General features: G+C 33.1%; 1 protein-coding gene and 1 long non-coding RNA gene across 16 annotated transcripts in view; both read right to left on the reverse strand.

Moving 5' to 3' along the window:
* Positions 1-993: 993 nt before the first annotated feature.
* LOC126716052 (uncharacterized) lies at positions 994-3,604 on the reverse strand. The gene is made up of 3 exons (XR_007652001.1): positions 3,397-3,604; positions 1,936-2,011; positions 994-1,506 (listed from the first exon to the last, which is right to left on the reverse strand). It is a non-coding gene; the product is annotated as an uncharacterized LOC126716052 (long non-coding RNA).
* Positions 3,605-5,909: 2,305 nt separating this feature from the next.
* The window catches only part of LOC126716056 (putative disease resistance protein At3g14460), a 57,892-nt gene continuing 51,556 nt past the window's right edge, over positions 5,910-12,245 (reverse strand). For 14 of the 15 annotated variants that reach the window (XM_050417235.1, XM_050417212.1, XM_050417192.1 and 11 more), the window contains 7 exons: positions 11,815-12,165; positions 11,469-11,604; positions 10,824-10,909; positions 6,800-6,867; positions 6,548-6,706; positions 6,375-6,463; positions 5,910-6,269 (listed from right to left, as the gene is read on the reverse strand). The gene's annotated coding sequence lies outside the window, so the exon portion shown is untranslated. The remainder of the gene's footprint in view (positions 6,270-6,374; positions 6,464-6,547; positions 6,707-6,799; positions 6,868-10,823; positions 10,910-11,468; positions 11,605-11,814; positions 12,166-12,245) is intronic. The other variant, XM_050416993.1, reaches the window with a different exon arrangement.

The following is a 12,245-nucleotide window of genomic DNA, read 5'->3' on the forward strand; positions in this document are numbered from 1 at the left end:
AGGCAGAATGGACCAAATGGACTATAGGATCGAATAGGACCAAAGTGGACCGTATGGAATCAAAAAAGACCAAAGTAGACGGAATATGTCTAAATGGACTGAGTAGATTGAAACGCTAGGGTGATGTGGATCAGTAGGAGCTTAGTAAAAAGTATTAGACACCTAAAATATAAATATTAGTCTTTACACACCTAAAGTAATTTTTTATATGTATTTCCTAAGAAATATAAAAAGTATTATCAAAGGGCTGGAATTTTATTACATTTTCTTTTTTACCTATGCTACTTCTTTTTTACACATGTTATTTGCATGACTCCAGAGCAATATGCAGGATTTTTATCCATAAGTAAATTAGACTATATAATAAAGTGTAAAAAGCTAATATTTTGTTTACTTATTCAATACTTTGAAACCAAATGGGTTGAAAAAGTACCTCTCAACTATGACAATAGTCTTCTATATTAAATTTTAGCTCCTACAAATGCTTTTGGCCAGGAAAATATTTTGCCTATAAAATAATGACGCTTGTGATTTAATTCAAATGCATGATTATATGAATTTCCATGGATTGGGAGAGATTCTTCCAACCTATATAATTACAATTGAAATAATAAGAATTATGCTTATAGGGTACAAAATTACTGGTACAACATGGATATAACTCTAAAATACAACACATGCATTCTATTTTATTCATAAACTAGTCGCTAACCCGTGCGATGCACGGGAAAGCTACCAATTTTTTCCAAATGATGTGACATTAGCTATTGGAATTCAACATCGATTCTCTAGTAGCATGTTGTTATTTTTCTATTTCATTTATTTCATGTCTTCTACTAAATATTCAATGCATTCATTATATTTAAAAACATATATTCAAATTGATTATCTAAGTGTTTGCAAAAAACTACAATTCAATCAACTCTAGAATACAAAATAGGCAGGGGTAAAAAATAAATTATAACTCAGTTTCCACACAAAAACAAAGGAAGCAAGCTGATAACTCCACCTCACTCAGTTTCCACTAAACAAATTCAAACCCATAGCTCAGTTTCCACACAAAAACAATTCAAATTGACCAATAGCTCAGTTTCCACACAAAAACATATATTCAATTTGATTATCTTAGTGTGTGCACAAAAACTCAATTCAATCAACTCTAGAATACAAAATAGGTTGGGAACTTCTTTTTCTAAAGAAAAATCTTGACGTTATATATCATGGCATATTCCCAAATACATTTTCGTATCTACCTATAAAATTTTCAAAATTTTACCATAAAATACACAATAACTTCTTTCTTATAAGCTACCTGATTATGCAAGCATCAAGTAAAATAGCATTCCTAATCCATATATGCATGCATACAAATTGCAGGGTTCACGAATAAAACAGACCTTCACAAAAGCAAAAAATTCCTCCTGAATGCGAACAACAACTGCCATTCTCTTCAAGTGGGATGCAAAGTGGTGTCTCTGAACAATCTGAATAGCATTGCCACTTCCCCTGCAATTTATAGCATGTCATAAAATCATTAAAAAAAAAAAATCTATTTATGCAGAAATTGGCTTCAAGACTTTAGTGGCTGTTTCCACCAAAATCAATAGACAAAGATACAGTCAATGACCAACTGAGCTCTTTTTGATTGCTACCTTCATTTGTCTTTACTCTGGTTCTTAAGTGATTTTTTTACCCTCTTATGCTCTTTTATTAAAAATCTCTTGCTACATGTTCTTTAACAAAAAGAACATGTAAAGAAAGGAACCAATAACAGAAGCAAAAAGCGCAGCTAAAGCAAGGAAAAAGATAAATAAAACGAATACATGTCCATAAAATCACATTCCAATCTTGGATTAAAGAATGAAAATAAAACTATATATAGAAATAAAGCCCAAAGAGCAATAAGACTAATGATATTGAAATGTCACAGCATACCTTTTTGGCATGACCTTTTCATCTGACTTATAACTCCAATCAATTCCCTTAAGTGCAGCCTTCTCTAGAGGATCACCTACTTACAGGCAACAATTCTTATTATTTTGTTACAAGAGTGGGCCTACAGGAATTTGTGATATGACAGCAACAGGAGCAATTATAAGCAAATAATTTTCAAATAAAAGATTGAAAATAATGTTCATCAGTGAGAAATGAAACATAAAAGCAAAACTTCAAGTAAAATATGAACAGAATATGATTAAAAAAATGGAACTTTCTAACACAGCAAGGACTCAAAGTAACATACATACTGAACAATGCCAGCAGGGAAAGACAAAACTACTCTTTGCCAAAGTATGTTTCCTATTGTGCCAAAGGTGGATGTAAATTTTCAACATATAGGTTAAGGGTTCCATTCTCACAGACAACCAAATTACACAGGGACATAGCAAGGATTCAAAGAACATACATACTGAACAATGCCAACAGGGAAAGAAAGAAATAATCTCTGCCGAAGTATGTTTTCTATTGCGCCAAAGTTGGATGTAAGTTCTTAACAGATAGGTTGAGAGTTATTTTCTAACTGATGTTATTCTCAAGTTCCTAGTTTCTAGTAAGGGGCATCTTCTAAGAAAGTAGTCTCAAACAGTTTAACAACAATAGGTAACTTGAACCAACCAACATGAGTAAAAAAGAAGGATGAAGTGAATGAAAAAGAAGATACAAATCAATAGTTGTGAGCCATTTAAGGCTAACAAAATCTGAAGCAGCAGTCTCTATTTCATTTTCTTTCTCATACATACATGGCACATCCAATCTAAATGCCACAAGCAAACCAACCAGCCAAAAAGTAGGACCATAAAAGCACAAACTACTTTAAGGAAAATTTATTATAGGTTCTCCATAAGGGAGCTGACGAACGTTCAATAGTGTATTCAAATATGATTGCAGAAAAATGGTCACGGTTGGCATTCCTTGCAGACCAATGATACTTGGATAATTACATCAAATTCATAAGAATCCTGAGATTGTTAATAAAAGAATTCTGATGCCAAGCACTTGACTAAAATCTTATGCTGTGAAAAGTGCAATTCTTTACCAAAATACACTATATATATATATAGACGAAACAAATAGCTTTAGAAACCCAATGTAATTCACCATCCAAGTACAACAATAAGGTTTGTCACAAAACTGAAAACCATATAAAATTACTTAATACTTATTATCCATGTCTATTATTGATTCAAGTGAAAACCAAAAAATTATTTTGGCCACAGTACATGTTAATCTATTCTGTATCAGCCTCATCAGCCTGAATTGCCCGGTTACATACTGAATTATGTTTGCAAGATCAATAAAACACGTAAACATTGATGATTGATATTGTATAAATACCCACCAACCAAAATCAACAACACATAAAAAGAAAAGCAATTTGCTGATGGAAAAAACAAAAACTTACTTTGTTTGGTTTGGAGGCAGACCCTTTTGCCGATGGATGAAGAGACCGAGCGAGGTTTGGAGGCAGACCCTTTTGCTAATGGATGGAGAGAGAGAGCAACTGAGTGAGAGAAAAGCAGACCCTTTTGCTGATGGATGAAGAGAGCGAGCGACTGAGAGAGAGAAATAGAGAGGCGCTTGCGAAAAGAGAGGTTTATAATGGTTTTCTTAGGTTTCGGTTTTTTTTTTTTTTGGTTTTGGTTTTATTGTTTTATGTTTTATTATTTTTTTTTAATGTTGTTCTGACGTGGAAAATTGTGGGAGCTTCAAAAGCTTCGGTTTTATATATATATATAGATTAGTCGCGAACCTAGTGCATTGTGCGTGGTAATTAATATAGATATATATATATATATATATATCAATTTGGACTAATTTAATACTCCATCCGTCCCACTTTGTTTGTCCTGTTTGAAAAGTCAAACTTTTTAAGGGAACATCATTTATTGTTTTGTCTACCTTTTAAAAATGTATAAGTTTCCAAAACTACCTTTAAATAAATTTATCAAAAAATTGAATTAGTAAATTAATAGGGGTATAATAGGAATATTAGTAAATTAATGATTTTTATTTTTAGAAACAGGACAATATTTTGGGACATCTCAAAATGGAATAGAGGACAAACAAAGTGGGACGGAGGGAGTAAATAATAATGTAATTCATAATCATATTTTCATTTATTATAGCGACAATCACAAATGTAATATATATAATTTCTGTCATACCAAAATCAAAACAATTTAATTGATTTTTAAAATTTTTATGACAGCATTAAGACAATTTCATTTATTATACGATTTTTAAAAATATATTTTTTTTATTCTTCATTGATTTCATTTTTTAGTTATAAGCAACCAAAAGTACAATTCTAAAAAAAACACAAATATTCATCAATCTAAGGAAGAAATGTAAGAAAAATAATAATAATAAATGCAAAAAAAATGAAAAAAAAAAAATTGAGAGAGAGAGAGAGCCTTTTTGTATAGGAAAAATATGCATAGAATGGAAGAGATTGAATGGAAAATTTATAATAAGAGGATGAGAATAAGAAAAGCCACAATATAGGAAGATAAAATGGCAAAATAATATTTAAATTTAAAACCGCCCAAGAGGAATATATGCATACAACACTTTTGTTTTAATTTTCCTTTGATTTATTATTTAGTTATAACATCAAAATTAAAGTAAATGAGTATGTAAAGTTAAAACCGCCTAAAATGAATTTGTAAAGCTAAAATCTCCTAAAATGAATTTGTAAAGTCAATATATTTATATAGTTAATATTGTAAAAAAATTAAATTTAAAAAATAAATGTGAAAAAGGCTAATGATGTTACGAATGAGGTGACTCGACATGAGTATAACAATAATAAATGCTACGCTTTAACTTTTAGATATATATAGATTTATTATTTAGTGATAACATTAAAATTAAAGTAGATGAATATGTAAATTTAAATCGCCTAAAATGAATTTGTAAAGCTAAAACTGCCTAAAATGAATTTATAAAGTCAACATATTTATATAGTTAATATTGTAAAAAAATTAAATTTAAAAAATAAATATGAAAAAGACTAATGATGTGGCGAATGAGGTGGCTAAACAGGAGTGTAGTAATAATAAATGCTACATTTCAGTTTTAAGATATATATAGATTAATGTCAGAGAATATGCTTGCTAATCCACTAAAGTCTTTATAGTTCGTGAAGAAGAATTTGGAGCAAAAGTTCTTATATTTTTACGAAAAAGGAATGATATTCTTTCTAGTTTATGGACTGATTACTTCAAGGTTTTTCAATATATAACCCCTTGGATGATGTATTGAAAGTGACCTTTAAATGGCCAAATTGGATGAATGATGGATCGCATAAAATGTGGAATGATTTTGTAAGTAAGCTGGCGAGTTTTGCATATACAAGACCCAAATGGACAAATTTGAGTCTTTTGCATATATATAGAAGCCTTAATAATAGCAGTGTCCACAATACTTGATATTAAGAAGTTGCTCTCAAAAATCCATCTGGAATGTGATTGGTAGTCACAAGTGGTGCATTACGCCTTGTCTTATTTGAATGCTCACAAGTAATCATGTGTTCCATTTAATTTAGCGTATCCACTAGCAGGTAAAAAAAGGGGTGGGCGAGTCAATAGTCGATTTCTGTTTACTATTCTTTGAAAAGTAGATAAATCATATACTCAGCTCCCTTGTGGGTTCCAAAAAATATAGCTTAAATTGTAAATATTTCCAAACTCAAATCATTCTAAAATGAAAGTGAAGAAAACAAGAAAGTATACAGTGTAACAATGGCGGAATAGAAAGAACAGAGTAAAATCTATGTGATTGAATATTAGCAATACTAACTGAATAATACAATGTGCATAGTTCTCTATATATAGAGCAAGAGATAAGCTTAAATCTAATCTAACCGACTAACAATAATTCCATCAAGCTTAAATCTAATCTATATTAACAGAAAATATCTAATTACAAAAAAAATCTCAGCAGCTAATCCTTTGAAGAAGATGCTAACACTGACTCTGAAGCTCCAAGGCCAAACGATATCGTATAGGTTGACTGAAAGAATTCTCTTTAAAACCAAACAGTCACCGTTTGTAATAATGTGATATGGTGCCGTTTTGCTGCAGAGTTAAAATATTACCTTCGGCTGAAACTAGTCGTTAGGTTCTGAAGTATCTATTCTTCTATCAGAAAGCACAACATCACGACCTGATTTGTAGTCTAAATATTCAAAGTTTCATTTAAATATTTTCTATGTTCGCTAATCATCTAACACTTCTATTTGAGCGTCCACATTCTCGTTTTGGATTTATCTGCAAAACAGAAAAAATACAAGAGTTATTTTCTTGTTAAGGAAATTAAAGATTGTAAGAATTTTAAAAAAGATCCAAATAATATATATTTGTGCAATTGTGTACTTCTTCAAAAATTTTGTTTTCTTTACTTCAGCAAAGACTGTTTCTTTGGATACTTCATTTCCATTCTTAGTCCCTCTTTTTGTTGTTTCCTATAACCAAGGATAGGATATGTCATTATGTATCATTGATAATATTTTAACTTCATCAATAAAGTATAAGCGAACCATTTTTACCTGAAATTGTTCATTTCCTTCAATTTCAAAGACTGTCGTTACCGTAAAGTTTTATTTATGAACAAAGAAATTGTATGTAGTAACTTTCACTTGGAAGATGTAGGTTTTTCCAATAATGCATTTGATACTATTTGGAATAATATTGTCACCATCTCCATCCTATTATTTAAATTAAAAATATATATATATATCAATTAGTGTAACATAATAGTTAATTTAATTAAACAAATAGCCTATTTCTATCAATTTTACCTCTTCTTCCATATTGGAGAGTTGCGTACCAAGAACTTTAAATAACTTCTCCGCTTCCTTGTCAAATACTACAAATTTTGCATATTCTGTTATATTACCAACTTGCATGTCAAGTCTGTATCTAAAATATTATTTTCAATTTACATCAACATATATATATATATATATTCAAAATTAACCAATAGTAAATATATAGAATTACATACCTAATTTTTGGAAATTCACATAGTTTCATACATGTGTCACACCATAGTTTTTAATTCACCTTTTTTTCTTTTTCAAATTTTTAGGACACTCATCACAGGAGACATAAACCATGTCACATTCTACCAGAAGTGTGATATAAGATCGCCCACTAAAAAACAAAGCAAAGCCATGGGGCGATAGACTAACCACTCATCAATCAATACTAACCACTCAAGCCAAAAAAGTATAAGATGATCAATGACTATCACTGGACTATGCAACCATAAAGTGGGATTGCATAGATACTAACCACTTAAGCCAAAAAAAGTATAAGGAGATTGATGAATATCGCTGGACTACCATTTGAAACCACCTTGAGATAAGACTAACCACTCAGCAATACAGTGGGCAGTCCTCCCTTGGCTTAAGCATTCCTACCAGTGGCCAAGCTCATGGGGGGATGCCATCATGCATCACCAAACTACTCCTCCCTAAAGAGCACTTAGGAGCAAATCCTTCCTTGCACTAGGAAACATTGATTTGTTGAGGAAACATAAGGACCTCTTTTGGGGCAATTCTTTTAATCTTGTCCTAATTTTTTGCATACATGCTAAGAAAAATCCAATCTTGAAGTAGGAAAATTTTCAAGTCTAGATTCAACAATTTTTTTTAATGATTTTCGGAAGCCAAAAAATGCTCGAAATGCTGAACCGATTGCTGGAAACCCTCTCTGAAATCTTGGAATGAATTTAGGAACGGATTGTAGGAACACAATTTGGCCAGGGGGAGGGGGACGAGGCGATGCAACGTGCACATGGGCATGCCGAAATAACCTCCTTTGGGCATCCCAACATGCACAAAGAACCTCCTTTAGGCATGCTGGCATGCCCATGGCAGCCCCATGTGATGCTGCCAAGGCCAAGGCATGCCCGTGTGCACGTTGCCAAGGCCATGGCAGCCCAACATGAGCATGTAGCCAAGGCCAAAGCATGCTCGCCTGCATACTGCCTATATACCCAAGAGGGGCCAAGTAAATGTATACAGCCAATGTATGCAAATTAAGTGCATCGTGGCAGCTCAATTATGCCAAAATGATGGCCTAGGAAGTGTTATGGATCTGATAACAATATCCTCTGTTGGTTATCAAGGTCACGTAGGCGATATAATCAATATCCTCTTACAGAAATCTCTCTCTTTAAATCTGATCTTGATCTAAACACCGCCATCTCTCTTTGATCTCTCCAATCTAAAAGAACTGAAGCATCCATGCTCCTCTGCAGCAAACCCCAGCCACCACCATCTCTCTCTCTCTCTCTCTCTCTCTCTCTCACAATCTGAGCATAAAGCCACTCTGTGGACCCAATCTTTCCAAACCCTAATAGAAGGTTGAGAAGCATGGAGACAAGGGCACAACCACTGAGATATATTTAGACTACAAGCCAAGTGACAGAGGGGTGGTTCAAACGGAGTATAAGGTGAAAACTATATCAAACTTTGCCAGCTATTATGGGGGGACAGCATGTGTGAGTATCTATAGAGCAGATCCTTCCTGGCACCAGTGTAATCTCCTAGAAAACTAACCACATGTTTTTTCAAAGTGCATTGACAAAACATGTCTATACCATGATCCAGAGGTATTGTGCATATCAGATTTCTTCAACCATTCAAATTAGTTAGTTAGGCACGTTTTCAAACAATTTAGAAAACTAACATCTCGAGTTTTTGAAACTCGAGATCCATATTATAACTCGAGTCCAAAAGACTCGTTTTGCGAGTGTGAAATGCCACATAGATCTCGAGTCTTTAAAACTCGATTTCCATGCAAAAAAATTTCACCTATAGTGGCGTTTTTAAGCCTTACAGTGACGTTTTAAAGCCCTATAGCGGCGTTTTTCTGCAAAAATTTTTTATAAGTACAGGTTTAAGGGGTCCTATAGTGGCGTTTTTAAGACCTATAGTGACGTTTTACAGACTTATAGCGGCGTTTTTTCTCAATTAATGGAAATCGAGTTTTTAAAACTCGATTTTCAGCTTGATTTTTTTCCCAATTTAACTTAATCCACTTACAAATCGAGACTTAAAAACTCGAGTTTTGTCTTGGAACTCGAGTTTTAGACACTCGAGATGCTAGTTTTCAAAATTGTTTTGAAATGTGACAATTAACTAAATTTTTTAATATTTATTGTTATTTAGAAAAAAAATTCCCATGATCCATAACATCAACCATTGCTAGTACAGAAAAAGATAAAAACGATGGGAGGCAAAAGGCAGAGTCTTGATTCAATCCCATATGATATCATCCTCTATATATTCTCAATGCTTCCACTTTTTTGTGCCTTCAAATTGAAGTGTGTGTGTAAGGCATGGCATGCATTAGTATTAGTGCCAAACTTTTTTTTTTTTATAAGTATTAGTGCCAAACTTTAGTAAAAGTAACTTTTATAGATGATACCCTCTAAACCTAATGAATACCCTCAAAGAGGGTGGGTGAACTTTCCCCCCCCAACATAAAGAAACTATTATTGTTATTTGTGTGTAAACGAATATCAACTGTGAAATAGACACGTCATTAATAAGCATGGATGGGAGGAAAAAATTCAAAACTCCAAGAGGAGAGATCGATGAATGATATTAGACCTATAGGTAGTCTGTGTTGTGCAATGGAGTTTCTGTGGGTGAATCACAAAAAAGTTTACACCTGCTGGTTCAGCTTGAAAGACAATAGTGCACATCAACTATTGAGAGCTTAGAGAAAGTGAGATCGATGGATAGAGGGGAAGATCGAGGGGAAGGCCAATTCAGTGTTTGTTTGTCACCGGCGAGATGAGACTGGATGACCATGGTGATCAGCCATGGAGGTTCAAAGAGAGAGAGAGAGAGAGGTTTCTAGAAAATTGGGCATACAGCTAGGGTTTTCAATGGTTTAAGTAGTAGTGGACGAGCAACCTCAGCCACCTCTTCAAAGATTCATTTCTTTAAGCCTCATATGAGAAGAATGACATTTGAATAATAGCAGGTTGAATGCATTATCATGCTACTGGTATTCTTGAAAAGCATAGTAACTCACTTGAAACAGAAGCCGACCTATCAAACGTTGTCACTTTTCCCAAATTAATATTTCCTATTTTCCTTTGATTTTGTGAATTCTGTAGAGAAATTTTATTATGTAAATGTCTAGTTACAGGATCTATACTGCTTTTGAGTAAACTTCCTTACAAAAGGAATAGTTCAACACACCTTTAGCACTTTTTATTCCACCAATGAGTCAATTCCCAAGAGTTTTTAATATATTGACGATTTTTTGAAGAACACATTGTTCATATACAGATATGAAATTTGTACTTCTTTTTTGGTATCAGATTTTATTTCACAGTATGTTTATGTGCGTAATTGTGAATGATGGATCAAAAGTGGGTTCAAGTACACAAAAGTGAGCACAAAGTATTCACCATTTACTTCAGCACATATCAACATATAGTGATATTGATAGTAAAATTGAGTGGGTCACTTATTTGAGGGCTAAGTCATGTACAAAACTAGAGATGGGTGATCTGCTTCACCTGGGGATGGGAAGGTGTTAGACACCCAACCCCACCCCCGACCTTAACTTTCATGTGTTTGGTTAATAACTTATGTTAGGTTGTGATGCTTAAGGTTTCTACATTGATTTTATGTGGTGAAGCCTAGAGTTTGTTGTTTATCCCTGCATTCCTCTTTTATCCTTATTATTCTACATTGTTTTACATCAAGCACATATTATGTTTAAATTGTTAAAAGAAAGTATCAATCATCAAATAAGAAACTAAAATACCTGATGTCTTTATAATTTCAAAATTACCTGAACTTCATATATAGGAAATGGACAATGCTGAAAGCCCCCTTCCAACTAGAATGTGCACAAAAGACATTAGTTTAGAAAATCCCCTCCAGAGAGAAACATAATTTTGCAGTGGTCATTTGAATCCAATAATGGAGTGACATAGCAAAGCAAAAAAAAAAAAAATTATGGGACTCTTTCCTCATGAAAATTTCAAATCAAGTTGTGACATAGTTGAGAACAAGGTAGCTAGATATGTTTCATCGACACCTCCAAAATAAAAATAGAAAGGAAAAATGGCAAAAAGAAGAGAAACAGAAATACTCCTCTAGAAAGGACTCCACATCCCAGCAATCAAGATCACTAATTAGGAATCCTAATTATTTAAGAGACTGCAGTCTTTGCAAACCCCACTCCATTCTAGTGGAAATAAGTTTTTTGCTGTCCTCAATTGCTAAATAAATTAGATTGGATAGCAGACCACCTTCTAGAAAAGACTCAAGCTGTTGACATTTTATGATTTGCAAAAACTTAAGGGAATGTTTTAAATTTCAATTCAAACAATCAGTTGTATGTTTGTATTTTTTTTTTTTTCCCGATGTACAGCTAAAAAGAAATATAAGTAAAATCAAGATTGAAACTTATCTGCTCAAGTAGAATCAATACCTGATTTGGGTTGGGGCATCCATTTTTATGCAACAGATGTGACCAATCTTTCGCCACTATTTTCCCTTCTTCCTTGGCAATTGTTTTGTTAACTGCTCTCCTGTAATGTGTTTGACCAAGCCTTTTGTGGCACTTGCTATTGACAAATGGAAATAATCTTACAAAAGAACCCATAAAAACTTGAGAACACCAGCTTTGGACTAACAATCTTAGAAGAAATCCTTTTATTTTTTCCATTTTCTATCGGGATTAACAAATTTTTCAAATTTATTTATCCATAAACAACGTAAGAAAGAAGCATAAACAAAATCAAATGGAGGCTTAGAGGGTTGAATGGAACAAGTACCTTATTGTCAAGTGGGATTTGATCTCATCTACACTTTTGGCTCAGATAATGAGACTTCATCATTGATTTGTATGATAGAGATGTGAGCAATCTTGCATCTAACTTTTATTCTTTTTTTTGGAATTGTTTTATCAAGGCAAGACGTTGACGAAACTGTAGCTTAGAATGGATACAAGAAATCTCATCTTCTAGCATCTACTTTTAGTCTGGGGCAGTCTGAGATAGACAATAGTTGAAGAGAGGTAAGGAGTTGAAGACCCTTCTTGTCTAGGGATCTCAGATTTTGAAATTCCTTTATAGGAAGAGTGCTAAGACTAATGGAAGACCTCCTCAGGAAAGCACTTCTCTTCCCTGCAATCATGACAAGACAATAATAATTGATTAAGAGAGTGCAGTCTTTGCACACACACTGCTTCCTTTTGGCAATGAGT

This window comes from Quercus robur, chromosome 1, assembly GCF_932294415.1.
Source record: "Quercus robur chromosome 1, dhQueRobu3.1, whole genome shotgun sequence".
Taxonomy (NCBI): Eukaryota; Viridiplantae; Streptophyta; class Magnoliopsida; order Fagales; family Fagaceae; genus Quercus; species Quercus robur.